The sequence below is a fragment of the Pygocentrus nattereri genome, chromosome 28 (assembly GCF_015220715.1).
Source record: "Pygocentrus nattereri isolate fPygNat1 chromosome 28, fPygNat1.pri, whole genome shotgun sequence".
NCBI lineage: Eukaryota > Metazoa > Chordata > Actinopteri > Characiformes > Serrasalmidae > Pygocentrus > Pygocentrus nattereri.
The window spans coordinates 9,477,888-9,493,775 of NC_051238.1; the positions used below are offsets into that span (position 1 = coordinate 9,477,888).

The 15,888-nt window shown below is 37.7% G+C and overlaps 1 long non-coding RNA gene across 1 annotated transcript; it reads left to right on the forward strand.

Moving 5' to 3' along the window:
* Window positions 1–7,982: 7,982 nt before the first annotated feature.
* LOC119262654 lies at window positions 7,983–10,242 on the forward strand. The gene is made up of 3 exons (XR_005129794.1): window positions 7,983–8,067; window positions 8,193–8,329; window positions 9,782–10,242. It is a non-coding gene; the product is annotated as an uncharacterized LOC119262654 (long non-coding RNA).
* The last annotated feature ends 5,646 nt before the right edge of the window (window positions 10,243–15,888 follow it).

Consider the following 15,888-nt stretch of genomic DNA (forward strand, 5'->3'; position numbering starts at 1 on the left):
TCTCGTCACATCTCTTTTCTGCACCTGGGCAATTTTTTCACTTAGCTGGGTACCATACATCAAATACAGAGCAAAGAAAAAAAATGGACATAATTGACACTATCAAATGGCACAATACGCTGTGTTCTTAATCAATGATATTGTCATTGGCAGTGTTTGAGAGCGTGACTCTGGAGGACGGTTTGGGCAAATGCTCAGGACGACCGCAGGTGAAATTTGAGGGTTCACAGTGGATCATGAGTGCTACTGGATGGACAAAGAAAAACTCCGACGTGGTGTGTGAAACTGTCGCAGTGCACCTGGACTCAGAGGAAGGATTCTAGAAAAATGAACGTCAACATCATCTGTGAAAGTATGCATTTCTTTAAAAGACAGCATCTTGTTGCTCATCTAAGTAGCTCCCTATATTCTTTGCCTGCTAAAGATCCCTGTAACACATTTCATTAGAGATGGACGTTACTGTCTGTGTTTTGATCCCTGCTCCCCCAACAGAAGAGAAGCTCTGGTTCCTCCAAGGTGACTCGTCGTGTGATGGGAAAGTGAAAGTGGGATCTGCTGGAAAAATTCTGCCTATACAAGCGAATGAAATGCCCACAGATGTCTGCCAGTGGCTGCACTGCGGGACTGTTAACTGCTCTGCTACAACAGCATCACATGCCAGCTGCTCCAGAGAGAATGCAACCACACAGAACACCACCACCACTGACCATGTGAAGTGCTCAGGTAAGAAAAGTCAATATTTAGAGAAAATAAGTGCTTATTTCAAACTAAAAAAGGTTAAAAAAATTAACATTATTTAGACATTTTAAGCCAATATTTTGAGAGAATACATTGTTGTTTAGAGATTGGTTTTTAACACACTGCCAGGAACAAAACATGAAAAAAGAAATACTGATGAGATGACACAATGCCAATTTTATTGTCCAACATTGATACTGATATAGAAAGTGCGTTGGCTGGCACTGACCAATATTTTCTTTAAAAGCTATTAAGTCTTAAAATGGGTTGTTTTTTGTTGAAGCACTCAAGATGAGCATCTAAAAGTAGTCTATCATGCTGAAACTACACAGCCACTCTGCTGACCTCACAGGAAGAACTACACAGCCAGCAGTATCACACAATAGAAATGTTATAAATATCTTAATTTATTTAAAATCAATTTTAAAAAGTTTGTCATCCAAGACAGTGCCATTTATTTATTTATTTATTCCTTCACTCATTCACCTCAATAGGCCAACTACAACGGCGTTTTGATCTCTTTTAGCAAAATTTAAATATTGTTGGAGTATATACAGAAAAATAAGCCTTGTGAAGGATTTCATTCTTGTTGCTGTACTTCAAACAGCTTCTTCTCCCTGTTTGGTGAACCCTCCTCCTGTCTATGAAAAGCAGGTTCAGTCCAGAATCCAAATAAGTGCAGAGTAATATGACATGTTGAGTTTCTAACTAATTTACAAAGGAATTTACAAAAAGACATTCTGTAAAATTTTATCAGTGGGTGACAGGTCTGGACTGCAGGTCAGTTTAGCACCTTGACTCTTAATATGGAGAAATGCTGTTGTAATACATGCAGAATGTGGTTTGGCATTGTCTTGCTGAAATGAGCAAGCCTTTCCCTGAAAAAGACGTCATCTGGATGGCAGCATGTGTTGCCAAAACATGTATATATCATTCAGCATCAATGGTGTCTTCACAGATGTGCATGTCACCCATGCCATGTGCACTAATGCACCCCTAAACCATCATACCAAAATACTGGCTTTTGAACTGTGCACTGATAAGTGGTCTTTATCGCAGACTGCACAGTGTCCATGATATCCACAAAGAACTTCAAATGTTGATTTGTCGGACCACAAAACACTTTTCCGCTTCCCCTCAAGTCCATTTTAAATTAGCTTAGGCCCAGAGAAGCTGGTAGCATTTCTGGATCATTAGCATCAGTGGATGCAGTGACAAACTGTTTTCATAGACAGTGATTTTCAGAAGTGTTTGAGTTCAGGCAATGATTTCCTCTACAGATTCATTTCTGTTTTTAATGCAGTGCTGTCAGAGGGCCCAAAGATTGCGGCCAGCAAATACTAGTTTTTGGCTTTGTCCCTTTCATACAGAGATTTATTTGGATTCTCTGAAACTTTTAATGGTAATATGTACCACTGATGATGAAAAGCAAAAGTTTCTTGCTATTTTATGTTGAGAAACATTATTCTTGAATTATTGCACTCTTAGCCAACTCCACCTCATCTTTACTTCTGAAAGACTCTCTGGGATGCTTTTTTTTATATCCCGTCATGTTTACTAACCTGTTGCCAATTAACCACCAGATGTTTTTTTTTTTTTTAAGAATTACACAACTTAACCAACCTTTTGTTGTCTTCATCATAACTTTGTTGAAATGTGTTGCTGGCATCAAATTCAAAATGGACATACATTTTTCAAAAACCGATAAAATTTCTCAGTTTCAACATTTCATATGTTGTCTTTTCAATTAAATATAAAGTTTAAATGATTTGCACAACATTTGTCACAGTATCCTGACTTTTTTGAAAATGGAGTTGTAGCATGTTAATTTAAATTTTAATAAAATAAAACACTTCAAATAAATTTAAATAAAAACATAGTATATATAGTATATACAGCATTTTTTCGTAAAGATGTTTTGCTTCCAGCTGAAAAGTTAAAGTCATCTATCGTTTATTTGCATTTCTTCCTTTAAAGTTCGCAGCTCTGTTTTTGAGAATTTTGATATTATTTGTTTTTTTTGTTGTTTGTTTACGTTCTTCAATTGCATCCAGTGTGGCAAAAAATCTGATCTTCACCTGCCAAGTCTTAAATATGTCTTAAAGTCTTAAATATGTATGACCAGGGCCAGACTAGTTGTTGAGGCTGGGAATCATGGCAGGACTCTGGCCACACAAATACTCACAGCTATTGTATCTGCATAAATAGGTCTTTAGTATGGGTTTTTATATGTTTAAGGTAATAAAAAATACCCTCCATATCTGGCCACTCCTTAATTACCTACTCAGTCACCTAAATTGTTCCAGATTTTTTTAAACCAGTGATTTCAAGGAGAAAATATTGCATTGATCATTACTTGAAATACTTGGATATATGAAGTTTTAAAGCTTTTAACTTTAAAAGCTTTGAAACTTTTAACAGGCTGAAAAAACAGTTACTATGCTTTCTATATTTTTCTGTATATACACTCACTGGCCACTTTATTAGGTTCAATTGTTTGTCAGGTGCTTGTTAACACAAATAGCTAATCAGCCAATCACACGGCCGCAACTCACTGCATTTAGGTACGTTAGAGGTGGTCAAGACAACTTGCTGAAGTGCAGACCGAGCATCAGAATGGGGAAGAAAGGTGATTTAAGTGACTTTGAACGTGGCGTGGTTGTTGGTGCCAGACGGGCTGGTCTGAGTATTTCAGAAGCTGCTGATCTACTGGGATTTTCACGCACAACCATCTCTAGTGTTTACAGAGAACGGTCCGAAAAAGAGAAAATATCCAATGAGCGGTCAGTTGTGTGGACGAAATGCCTTGTTGATGTGAGAGGTCAGAGGAGAATGGGCAGACTGGTTCCAGATGATAGAAAGACAACAGTAACTCAAATAACCAACCAAAATCTCTGAGGAACGTTTCCTACACCTTGTTGAAAGTATGCCACAAAGAATTAAGGCAGCTCTGAAGGCAAAAGGGAGTCCAGCCTTTTACTAGCAAGGTGTACCTAATACCATATAAAGTGGCCAGTGTGTGTGTGTGTGTGTGTGTGTGTGTGTGTGTGTGCGCGTGTGTGTGTGTGCGTGTGTGTGTGTGTGTGTGTGTGTGTGTGTGTGTGTGTGTGTGTGTGTGTGTACATCAGCAACTGTGAAGTGCCCTCAATTCAAAACTTAATCCTAATCCTCACCCTGTAGTTGTGGGAGGACATTAAAGTTTCATCATTCAACAGACGACTTTTAAGAAAAAGTACCACCAAAAGTAAAAAGGCTACGGCTTGAAATTTCAGTTAGTATTAGCTAGTATAAAGAACATGGTGTTAGAGTTCTCCTTGATGCCCTCAGTCATCATACAGACTTGCTCAATTCCATCACCAGCACACTTACATAACGAAGAACTGATGAACAAAACCAGCTGCTGGATGATAACTGATAATACTGGGGAAACACAAAGAGAGCTTTGAAAAAGGTTAAATAAACACACTGACATATGTAAGATCACTACTTGTATTTATTAAATCTAATATTTTTTGTAAATTAAGCAAAGTTAACAAATACTGCCCAGATGAAGAGACATAAAACATGTTCCTCTTATTACTTTAAAGACAGCATTGAATTCAACTTCACTGGGAAATGTGGAGGTGAGCTTCAAGTGCGCTACCGTGGAAACTGGGAACCAGTATGTCTCAACAGCATTGAAGATGCTCATATGATATGCAGAAACCAGGATTGTGGAACAGCCACAGGCTTTCAGAATTCAACCTCAAGAGAACGAGTACTGACGTCATTTAAATGTGAAAAGGCTGATCCAAAGTCCTGCGTTAAAAATATCAATCCTGCTGGAGAGGAAAAGCTGTAATCTACTGTGAAAGTAAGTGCAATGATCAGAGAAAAGCTGTGATTCTCTGACAATGTGGACGTAGTATTAAACTGTTATTGTCCAGCAGCGACATTACAGAAACTCTGAAATCAGTCTCTTATCTGTAAGGTCATCACGACAACTTCAGTTAGAACTGAATTTAGGACAATAGTTACAGTAGAATAACAGTTACCAAGTTCATAATCCTAAATCCAGATAAGAAAACAGTATTACAGGAGTTTCCTAACTAGACAACATTTTCTAAATAGTATCCTAACTGTAAAACCACCCCTGTGATGTCTTAACCTCCCTTTTACGCTTTAGTCTCTACAGTTAGCCGTTTCAAAAATGTAAAAACTCCCTATGACCAGCCTAATTGCATTCCATTTATTCACTGGGCAAAGCAGCGTTTTTCTAACTCTGCACTTCCTAAAGACGTGTTTCCCCCTGTTTCCTCTCATTACCTTGGTGTGCTAATGTGGATGCAAACATAGCACAGCTCACAGGCTGGTTAAAGCTTTGGGAAATGGAGCCAGTGCACACACAGTGACAATGTTATTTTACTTTTTTTTCTGCTTTACTGTGCTTCAGCTGAGCTTTGATTATTTTTGAATGATAGCTGTATATATTTTAACGAAATTTTCCTTACATTTTAGCTGCAGGAGTATTGCTGGTTGCTTGGTAACATAATTAATTACCAACCTTAATTGAGTCTCCCAAGTTGAGATAAAACACGATGCAATTTAAAGTTTTCCATTGGTCCACAAGTTCTCTGAGCTTGCCTGAGATCTTGTGGCTATGAAGTGAGATTCTATGACTTTATTTATCATATTTAATCTTTTGTTTATAGATGGCTACTCATTTCTTATAGCGCAATAGAAAATTAAAATCTGATTGTGAATAAGTGTAAAATGACATTATAGAAAATCAAGTCCGCTTATATGTTAGATATAAAAGGTCTACAAAAGGGTATTGTGTTAAAATTAATGAACATTAATTGGTGAAGTTCCTGGTCCACGTCCCTGTGGTGGAAGTTGTTCCACCAAACACTGGCCTTTATTGTGGGTCTCCTGGTTGGTCTTTTCTTGCTGCTGGCCATAGTTATTGTGATCTGGCAGAGAAAACGCTTCCTCGCCATCTGTAAGTATTTCTGGCACACTTAACAGCATTTTGACCAATGTACTTCACCTGAAAGTTGTAATGTTGTAATGTCCAAAAAAAATGTAATGTACCATAAAACTAAGGCATTCTGTACTGAAATGAAAATGGTTTAATATTTAAAGGATATTTCAAGTTATACTGCACTTAAAAACTCTAGAAAGCTCTCTAAAGTGTCATTGCATTATCTTTAGTGTGTACAATGTTGTACAATATAATGGATTATGGAACCTTTATGAAGTCATACACTCTCATATTAATCTAATTTACATGTTATGCATATAATTACAGCTAATTATAAGCAATTATACAAGCTTATGCCTGGGATTATAAGGTGCTGTTCATATCATGAAAGGCATTATGATTGTGTTTATGTATAACAGATTGTGAATGAAGAAGTGTTACCAAAAACTTAAATAGAAAAAACAAATTTCATTGTGAAAAGTAGAAAAAATGCTTGTAATCAAATAAATAACTGCTGCTAGTTTATCATTTCATCTACATTCATACAAAACCTCATCCCAGTAAACCTATCCATAAAGTAATGTGGCAGTTCAATAGGGTCATTGAATGGGTTACATGAAGGACCATTGAGGATGTTGTATCATAACATTTGCTGGTACAAACCTGTTCCAACACGAGGTGGAACCTTTGATTTTTTTTTTCTTTTACATTTCACTGGTTGCTGTGGCAGCTTTCCTTGTTCCACACAATAAAGAAAATTGGGATAAAATGGATTCTGTCAAATGCAAACGACTGGTGTCAAATTACCATGTATCAACACAATTTCATGCACAACTACTGTTTATCTGCTGAATTTAGAAAATTGGGAAAAAGTAAGTATGGTCATTGTCTCACAGAAAACATGCCAAATAGGAGCACATATAAATTCCATAATAGCTAATTGTTTTAAATGCTTTCTTCAGATATTTGTGTCAGTTTTAAAATAGTTTTGTACTGCTGCAGTTTTCAAACTTATTTTTTTTAATCGAATTATTTTTCCCCAATATGTTCAACTTGGCAGTAAATAAAACACGTGTGCTATATTTACAGAAAATACCACGTTTATTGCTTATTATGTTAAAGCAGTTGTTAGGGTTTCAATTTTTTGTTGACTCAGCAATTCGATAATCTCAACACATGAAATGATTGCAATTTGTCCACTTACAACAACATAAAACTATTTCTCTCTCTCTTTGCAGTAAGATTAAAGCGTTCTGATGGAGATAAGGATATAGAGCTCAGCAGTAACAAAATGCAGGATATAAATGAAAACACCAGGTAAAGGATATGATTATAATGAACTCTAATAAAAGGGAGCCCCATCCAGGTCTTGGAGATCTACCACCCTGCAGAGTTCAGCTCCAGCCCTAATCTTACACACCTGGTCCAGTAATGAAGACCTTCAGGAGCATTTTAATATTAGAGCTGGCTGTGCTGGATCTGAACTTTTCAGGCAGGTTGATGTCCAGGACCAGGTCTGGGCACTCATGCTCTAGAAGGACAGTAAAGTTCTGAACAGATTTTGAGTAATAATTTGTTTTTTGTGTAATGATACTTGTACTTTTTGGACATGTATCTCTGGCCGACACACTAAAGGAGAATTCCAGATTTGGCAAATTACATAATTTAGATTTTAAACGTTTAAAAAGCTTTAAAACATATTCAAAGTGGTTTGATGCGAAAAATTACACTTTAGAAAAACTTACTGAGTCAGAATATTTCTCAATGGTGTTGATAGAAACCAAACATCTGGCCTCTGAAAGCTCACAGAACGTTATTACGTGATATGAATACACTGCTTGATGTCTGAGAGATTGTTTTCTGTAGTTTTGTGAGATGGTTGTGGCCTAAACTGTACTTTTGATTATGCAAATTGCTTATGCAAAATAGTCCCCAATAAAAACATTTTCAGGGCATGAATATTCAATGGTCACATTAGACAATAAAGGCAATAAAATGGCTATGTTTGTGTCATATCACCACCACTATAAAGAAATTGGAGTCAGCAAGGTTCTATACAGTGAACCATATCACATTAAACCACACTCAATGACAGTTTAAATCTCTAGGTTTCAAATATGCAGCATTTTTGAAAAAAGGTATAATTTCTCTTTAATACAGTAAATTCAAGCATTAAAGCCCATTTATTTTTAGCTTGTCTCGTTTTTAATTTATGCTATTAATCAATAAGCTTTCCCAATATATGCAATGCATTTTTCTTTTCAAATTTAGATTTGTATGACAGAAAGTCGTCTGTGTTTGAAATAGATGACTATGAGGATATTGATCTCATCAGGAATCCAATGGAATCGAGTCTGAAAGCCAAGGTAAGAACTCAGTTCCACTAAAGCAGCAAGCATTTCTTCAGGTACTTGTGCATTTCTAGAAGCATCAAACAGTAACTTAACATTGCTTTACATGCTGTGCTTTGCTGTTTACTTCTGGTGAAAAGTTGAAGATGAAGATGAGGAAAAGAGTTCAAGCGGAGGCTCTTCTAGGACTCAATATGATGATGTTGAGGAACGTAGTGACAGACCACAAGAAGCCCTGCTGCACCACTCCTGCCCCCCAGACCTGCTAACTTACACGGTATAATGAAATTTCTGTCACTTTAGTTTCTTTGAAGCAGTAACTTTATAGAAAAAAAAAATTATTGGTTCATTCATCAGGAAATGTTCACATAATGTACACTCTTAGAAATACAGCCCCGCAGATCCATAAAGATCTCTTTGTGGCTTATTTTTACATTAAAAAAAAATCAATCAACAAAACGTATCATTTGACCAGGTTGCCCAAATTTTTACAAATGACTGCAAGTATCTATATAGTGTGTGAAAAGGGGTTGAGATACACATCATCTGCCTCACTGTGTATAAGTAGTGGATTTGTGTCCGTTTATATTTTGTGTGAAACTGACCAACTGACACTCAGTAAATCACTGAGAACTGACCCATCATTTCGGAAACTATTAATTCAGTCAACATTAGAGACGCATATGAAATAGTGTAAAGAATTTACAGTTGCTGAAGGTGCTGCAGTTCTGAAAAGCAATGACAAAGAGCATTTTGATATAAAACATATGGGTATCATGTTGTAGGCAAGTGCCTTTACAGCCAAATTTAAGAAGATATGCAAAAATTGAGAAAATGCCCTCAGACCCAAGAGGGTTAAGATGAGAATAACTTATATTTTTCTCAAGTGCTTTGAAACTTTTCTTGATACATTCCCCAAATGATCGAATATGTAAGTACATCACCACATCAGTCAGTCTAAGCAGCACAACAGCATATTTCTCTCACTCTCCACTGTGCCTTGTTGTATTTGTAATGATATCACAGCTTTCGCTCTGTCACTATTTTCTTTGTATTTGACAGTTTTGCCTATTGGCTGTACTATTTTGCATGTAAAGATTTACACAGTGACCACAGTGAGAGTTATGAAATTCAATAGATGAGCTTTGAGCACAAAGGTCTTCACAATGCATCACATTACCAACTGAGATAATATGAATAACTGTAGTATTTGCTATAAAGCGCTGAAATATCTGAAATCATTATAAACACAAGAACAAAATGTATATAATGCTGTACACTATAGAAACTATGCAAGTGAATACAAGCGAAGTGGATATTTCACACAATGTTTTGAAAACAATGGGCCTCATTCACTGACCATTCTTAAGAAGAATTTTTACTTAAAAGCCACTTACACCGTTTTTACAAAGATTCTGACATTCACCAGTGTTTTCTTATTTGAAATTTGTTCTTAGGTAAGAACAGAATGTACACACACTCAAGAGCCCAAAATACAAACAGTTCTGTGGTTTAAGAACACGTAATGAATTTGACAGAATTCTTTTTCTAAGACCTTTCTCAAGAACAAATTGGTTCTCAAGATATTCGTTAATGAGGCCTATCGAGCTATAATTACTGAGAAAAACTGTAACATTCAGTATGTTCTTCCTTCTTCTACAAAGTCTCCATTTCAGAGATACAAGGTTTTGTTGTGGTGGCAACAATAAGCAACATTATTTCTTTGCAGATGATGTAAGTTATAAGGCTGAGCTGGAGGTGCTGGAGGACTATGATGATGCCATGCCTGCCCAGGCTGTAGTCAGTGAGACAGGAGAAAGTCCTGGCTCAGAGACTAGCGAGGTGTCATATCTTGGTAGGACCTGATGATTAGACAAAAGCCAGAGAGACACGAGTGAACAGGCTTTTACTGAAGCATGGCTGGAGATACAAAAAATGTGCTGGCTTTTTTTTTTTTCAGATTTAGCCAAAAACTTTTATTTTGGTGCATCACTAACAGATTTGCTTGGCTAGCTAGCTCACAGCACTTACTGAAGGACTAAACTATCTGCAGTCTTACAAATGAAGGCTCTTAAACAGTTCTTGACTTGACTATACAGCTCTAAAAAATACCTGGAGTAGAAACATGAGGAGGCTGTAAGGTTCTTCACACCTACTAACAAAACTGCTCTATTAAAGAATTCTTTGGCACCTTTATTTTTAAGAATGTGTGCAGGATAAAGTGTGAGTGAGACCTTCATAGATGTCTGTTTTGGTACTTTTTGAAATGTGCTCTTTGATAAATATTTATGAATATTATTTCCTGCATGTGTTATTTGTGGTTTGTTGATTTGCTAAGTGAAAAACAGAAATCGTGCACTAAAATGTGCATATTAAGTGTGTTCCGTCTAGAAATCATTTTGACTTAGAAAATCATATTCATATAATTTGACCAAGGATGTTTTTTCACATGCTGTATACATCGGTGCAGTTACTCATCTCTATCTATCTATCTATACAGACACGCACTTTTTTTTTTACTTATTTTACAGAATTTGAAAACTCCAGTTACTCTTAAATTTGCAAATGCACAGACCAAAATGACCTTGGATAAAATCTATGACATTTACAGTCATCATAAGAATATTTTCCTTCTTGTAAAGGTATATACACTTCAGGGTTTAAACCCAATAGAGAGTATATGGTCTCACATTAAACACAAACTGGCTTGGCAAAGTTTTTCAACTGTTTGAAATGATCATTGCTGAGTGGAGCAATAGTGTGTGTGTGTGTGTGTGTGTGTGTGTGTGTGTGTGTGTGTGTGCGTGTGCGTGTGTGTGACGACACCCTCCAACCCTGACACCTCCACGGAATCCTCTGGGAGATCACCTGACTCATGACCGTCCACCCTTCACCAATCACCGTTCAGCTTCCACTGAATAATAATCTATTTCACCTGTTCTTGTCATTTGTTTGCCTAGCTAGTTTAGTATAAAGCCTGGGCTTTTAGTTCAGTCCTTTGTGAGGTATTGCATCTTCCGCGAGCTACTGGGCATTCACTTTGCGTGTGTGTGTGCGCGTGTTTGTGTGTGGTATTCAATACAATACAACTCTCAATATGCATTTTTTAAAATTCTAAGTTCTTGATTAGTACAGCAATGGAAAAAAGCTCTGTGTCTGCATAAAACAAAATGTAAAAAAGTCTTTAATTTCCTTTTTAAGTTGAAAGAAATGCAATAAATCTCAAAGAATTTGTTTATTTTATTAATTTATTTAAAATAAAAGAGTTTGATTGTCTGAGAGTTATCTTTTAGCTACTATTTACTGTAGGTTTATTGGTGTTTGTGTTGGTGTACTCTGTTGGGGCTGTAGCAGTGTCTGTGGAGAACGGCTCTGGTGCTGTGGGTTAAACTCTACTGCTCTAAAACCGCTACAGTTTGATACACAGCACAAGAAGCCGTTTTTCTCTGTTCCTCCTGGAAGCCTCGTTTACAGCGTCTTCTTTAAGTTAGTTTGTACGTTTCTGTCCGTGCAGTTTGTTGTTCACAGTGATGCTATATATACTCCCTCCAAATGTTTTCTATGGGGTTGAGATCTGGAGACTGGCTGGGCCACTACAGGACCTTGAAATGCTTCTTAGGAAGCCACTCCTTTGTTGCCCTGGCAGTGTGCTTGGGATCATTGTCATGCTGAAAGACCCAGCCACGTTTCATCTTCAATGCCCTTGCTGATGGGAGGAGGTTTGCACTCAAAATCTCACAGTACATGGCCCCATTCATTCTTTCATGTACACGGACCAGTCGTCCTGGTCCCTTTGCAGAGAAACAGCCCCAAAGCACGATGTTGCCACCTCCATGCTTCACAGTTGGTATGGTGTTCTTTGGATGCAACTCAGCATTCACTCTCCTCCAAACACGACAAGTTGTGTTTGTACCAAACAGTTCTACTTTGGTTTCATCTGACCATATGACATTCTCCCAATCCTCTTCCGGAACATCCAAATGCTCTCTGGCAAACTTCAGACGCGCCCGGATATGTACTGGCTTAAGCAGGGGGACACGTCTGGCACTGCAAGATCTGAGTCCCTGGTGGTGTAGTGTGTTACTGACAGTAGCCTTTGTAACGTTGGTCCCAGCTTTCTGCAGGTCATTCACTAGGTCCCCCCATGTGGTTCTGGGATTTCTGCTCACCGTTCTTGTGATCATTTTGACCCCACGGGCTGAGATCTTGTGTGTAGCCCCTGATCGAGGGAGATTAGCAGTGGTCTTGTAGGTCTTCCATTTTCTGATTGTTGCTCCCACAGTAGATTTCTTCACACCAACCTGTTTGCCTATTGCAGATTCACTCTTCCCCGCCTGGTGCAGGTCTACAATCTTGTTTCTGGTGTCCTTCAACAGCTCTTTGGTCTTCACCATAGTGGAGTTTGGAGTCTGACTGTTTGAGACTGTGGACAGGTGTCTTTTATACAGATAACGAGGTCAAATAGGTGCCATTAATATAGGTAATGAGTGGAGGACAGAGGAGCCTCTTAAAGAAGAAGTTACAGGTCTGTGAGAGCCAGAAATCTTGCTTGTTTGCTTGCTTGCATTTTGCTTATTTTAAGAAAAATGCTTGAAACAAGCAACATAGTGAAACGAGGGCTAGAGGGACACAGTTGCACTTACTACATTACCTACAAAGGGAGGCTTAGACTAAAAAAGTGTAAGACCTAAAGATCTAACTAAGTCTAATGACATCCATTTAATCACCCGTGTCCAAATGTTTGACAGTACAGTAGTACAAGTTACTTTCTTCCATTCAGTCAGGCCTGGTTCATTTAATGGGCTGTACAAATGTGTACCCAGCAGAACAAGACACTACAGACCTTGTGAGCAAACAGAAGAAAATCAGCTGTTCTTGACTCACTTTGACAGCTGCAGTGGGAACTTTACTAGCAGCACTGTGAAAAAAAAAACCCCAGCTGATTTATCATTGTGTTACAGCTGATTATAAACAACGCTCTCCACATCTTACATGCTAAATGTCTGCTTATTTTCTCCCCTAATCACTGCATTATGCCACCCGTCATTACCTTGGTCAAGCTTTCTGATTTTTTAGCAGTGAGCTAGTGTTCTTATACTTTGAATTTAAAGCTCAAGCTATTCAAAAGCTGTTCCTAGGGGATCCGTTGAAAACGAGGCCAGGTACTTCAACGGAGTAGAAAATTCCTATTCCCAAAGCCATGTATAAAATGTCGCTCAAAGAAAAAAAAAAGTTGCTTCGTACTAAAATCATTCTTGTCAGCCATGATCTGCAAACTGTCATCAGAGGTAAGATATAAATGAAGAAGCATTTTCCTTGCCCACTGTGTCAGTATGCTTTAGCTAGGATGCCTGATGGTTTCAGTTGTCTCGAAATTTCTTTCATAAAGTAGACTCACATGAGACACATTACTTTGTAGGCTCCTGTGAACCATATTATCATAATGACATATGTTTAGATCATGCGACATGAGGAGGGAAATTTCCTGCAGAAGAAAGAAATTTGCATGCTCATTGGTTAAAGCTGCTAAAGGTATGCTAGTCACTTTCCCTTAAGTCACTCAGTGCAGTACCAGACAAGTGAGCTGTGTTTTGTGTTATGACCTCCTTTTACTGTCCAAACATAGTTTAAACCTATCATAAAAGAAAAAGACCAGCATACCGATTTAATACTCAAGTGAATAGTTTGCATTATTAGTCAGTGCAAATAGTCACACTGTTTAGACAAAAACCTCTGAAGCCACCCCCCAGAAAACTACTTTGCCTAATACAAAAGAAAATACAAAAACAAAATACAGCAGGTGCTAAGCTACCTGCCTCAACAAGTAACCAGGGCAAAAAGATGCCTCAAAAATAAATGGCACTCACCCATACAAATCTGTAACTAGTAAGTTATAATAGTCGTTAAACAGTCAACATAGTACAAGTAGCAAACAGGAGAAGAAGCTAAACACTTGGTCTAATCACTCTTGCAAACATCAAGTCTAGTTAATAATTCTAACTGGTCTATAACTCCATCAGTTCAAAACACAAGGCAAACAACAAACATTAAAAGAGCAGCATAACCACAGCATTTCTCAGAAACATGGTAAAACACCATGGGCCAAAATCTCATCACTGTCGCTCTTCAAGGGCAAATCTTCATGCAGCAGCCAATCACAGCATGCATTATAAACAAAATCAGATGACCTCAGTCTCACTAGATCAGCCAATACTAGTATGTTCACCCAGAAAACAGAGAGAGAAAGAAAAACACAAAAGACCAGTAGAGGGCAGCAACAGAAACATCTTGAATGTAACACTCCAAAAATAAATAAATAAATCCCAGCCAAACTTTTCTTAACTTTTACCTCAAGCTTGAGAAAGAGCATCAGCCAACACATTATCTGATCCACACTTGTGCCAAATTTTCAAAGTACTGTATAGCTCTGAACCAACAACACCCATCTGATTCATCTTTGGTTAAAGTCATATATACAGCTATAAAAAAATAAATTAATAAATTATATTATATATATATATATATATATATATATATATATATATACACATACATACACACACACACACACACACACACACACACACACACACACGCTTCTTCAAACTGTGTTTTGGTGATCATCGTCATCAAGGTAAGATAAGAAGCTAGGCAACTCCTTTAACAAACCTGAATGTGGCATTCGAGCAGAGATCACTGGAGCACTTGGTACTAAATCATCCTCCTCTGAAGGTTGGGAAGTGAAAATCATAGCAACTGGAGCTACAGAAGTCAAATCAGAGGCAGATTCAGGTGCAACTTCAGCAGCACTAGACTCTTTCAGTGTAATATAACATAATAATGCAACATACCCTGATCTTTCTTTTTTAATCGGGTGTACGAATGGCATAGTGTCACAGAGCTTAACCTCAACTTGATAAGGCCATGAAAACCTTACCTCCAATGATGAACCAGGGAGTGGGGATAAAACTAAAACTTAGTTGCATGGCTGAAAGAAACGAGAAACAGGACTTTGATAAGTGTTTCTTTGTCTTTGCCTTTAAGGATTCATATAATAATCCACTTACATAAATCAACCAAATGTTTCAATGGTGTTGTATCAGCAGACAACCATCTTTCTTTTAAAAGTTTCAAAGGGCCTCTCACAGAGTGCTGAAAATCAAGCTATGCAGGACTAAAACCGAAGTGACTGTTGAACGGTTTCTTAAATAGCAAAAAAAATACTGTACACCCTCATCCCACATACAAATTGACTCAAGCAATATCAGGGTAACATTGCCTTCTGTGTTTGGTGAAACTGCCCCAAGGCACGCAGAGACTCTGGATGGTCAGCACTGGAGATCTTATGTACAATACACGGTTGCTTCAGCATCTGAGCAAACAGTTTGGACATAAAGTTAGAACCTCAGTCTAGTCCATTGGTATTGTTTCACAATCCATTAGTATTGTTTCAAATGGTTCATGTTTTTGTGATGTTTTGTGCCCAAGTGTCCAGACAAACAATGATCATAAGCTAAAGCTTACACTTGTGAATGATACAGAGCAAGAATGACAATTTGTTACTAAGTATTTACTAGGCTGGTGGTCAGCAGAGGAATCAGAATGAAAAGAGTCTGACAAATCAGTTGCATCCTGCACCTTGAATGACTGAGCAGGAGTTACTACACAAGCTGCTATCAGAAAAAACACAAAAGCTATTGGAACTGCTCACCTTTGTCATTCTGAGGTACAGACATGGGATTAACCACAACCTCTAGAACAGGAAGAACTTTTCAACCCATTAAATCGTTCCCCAGGATAAAAGTAACACTTGCAACTAGCAACTTGGGACACATC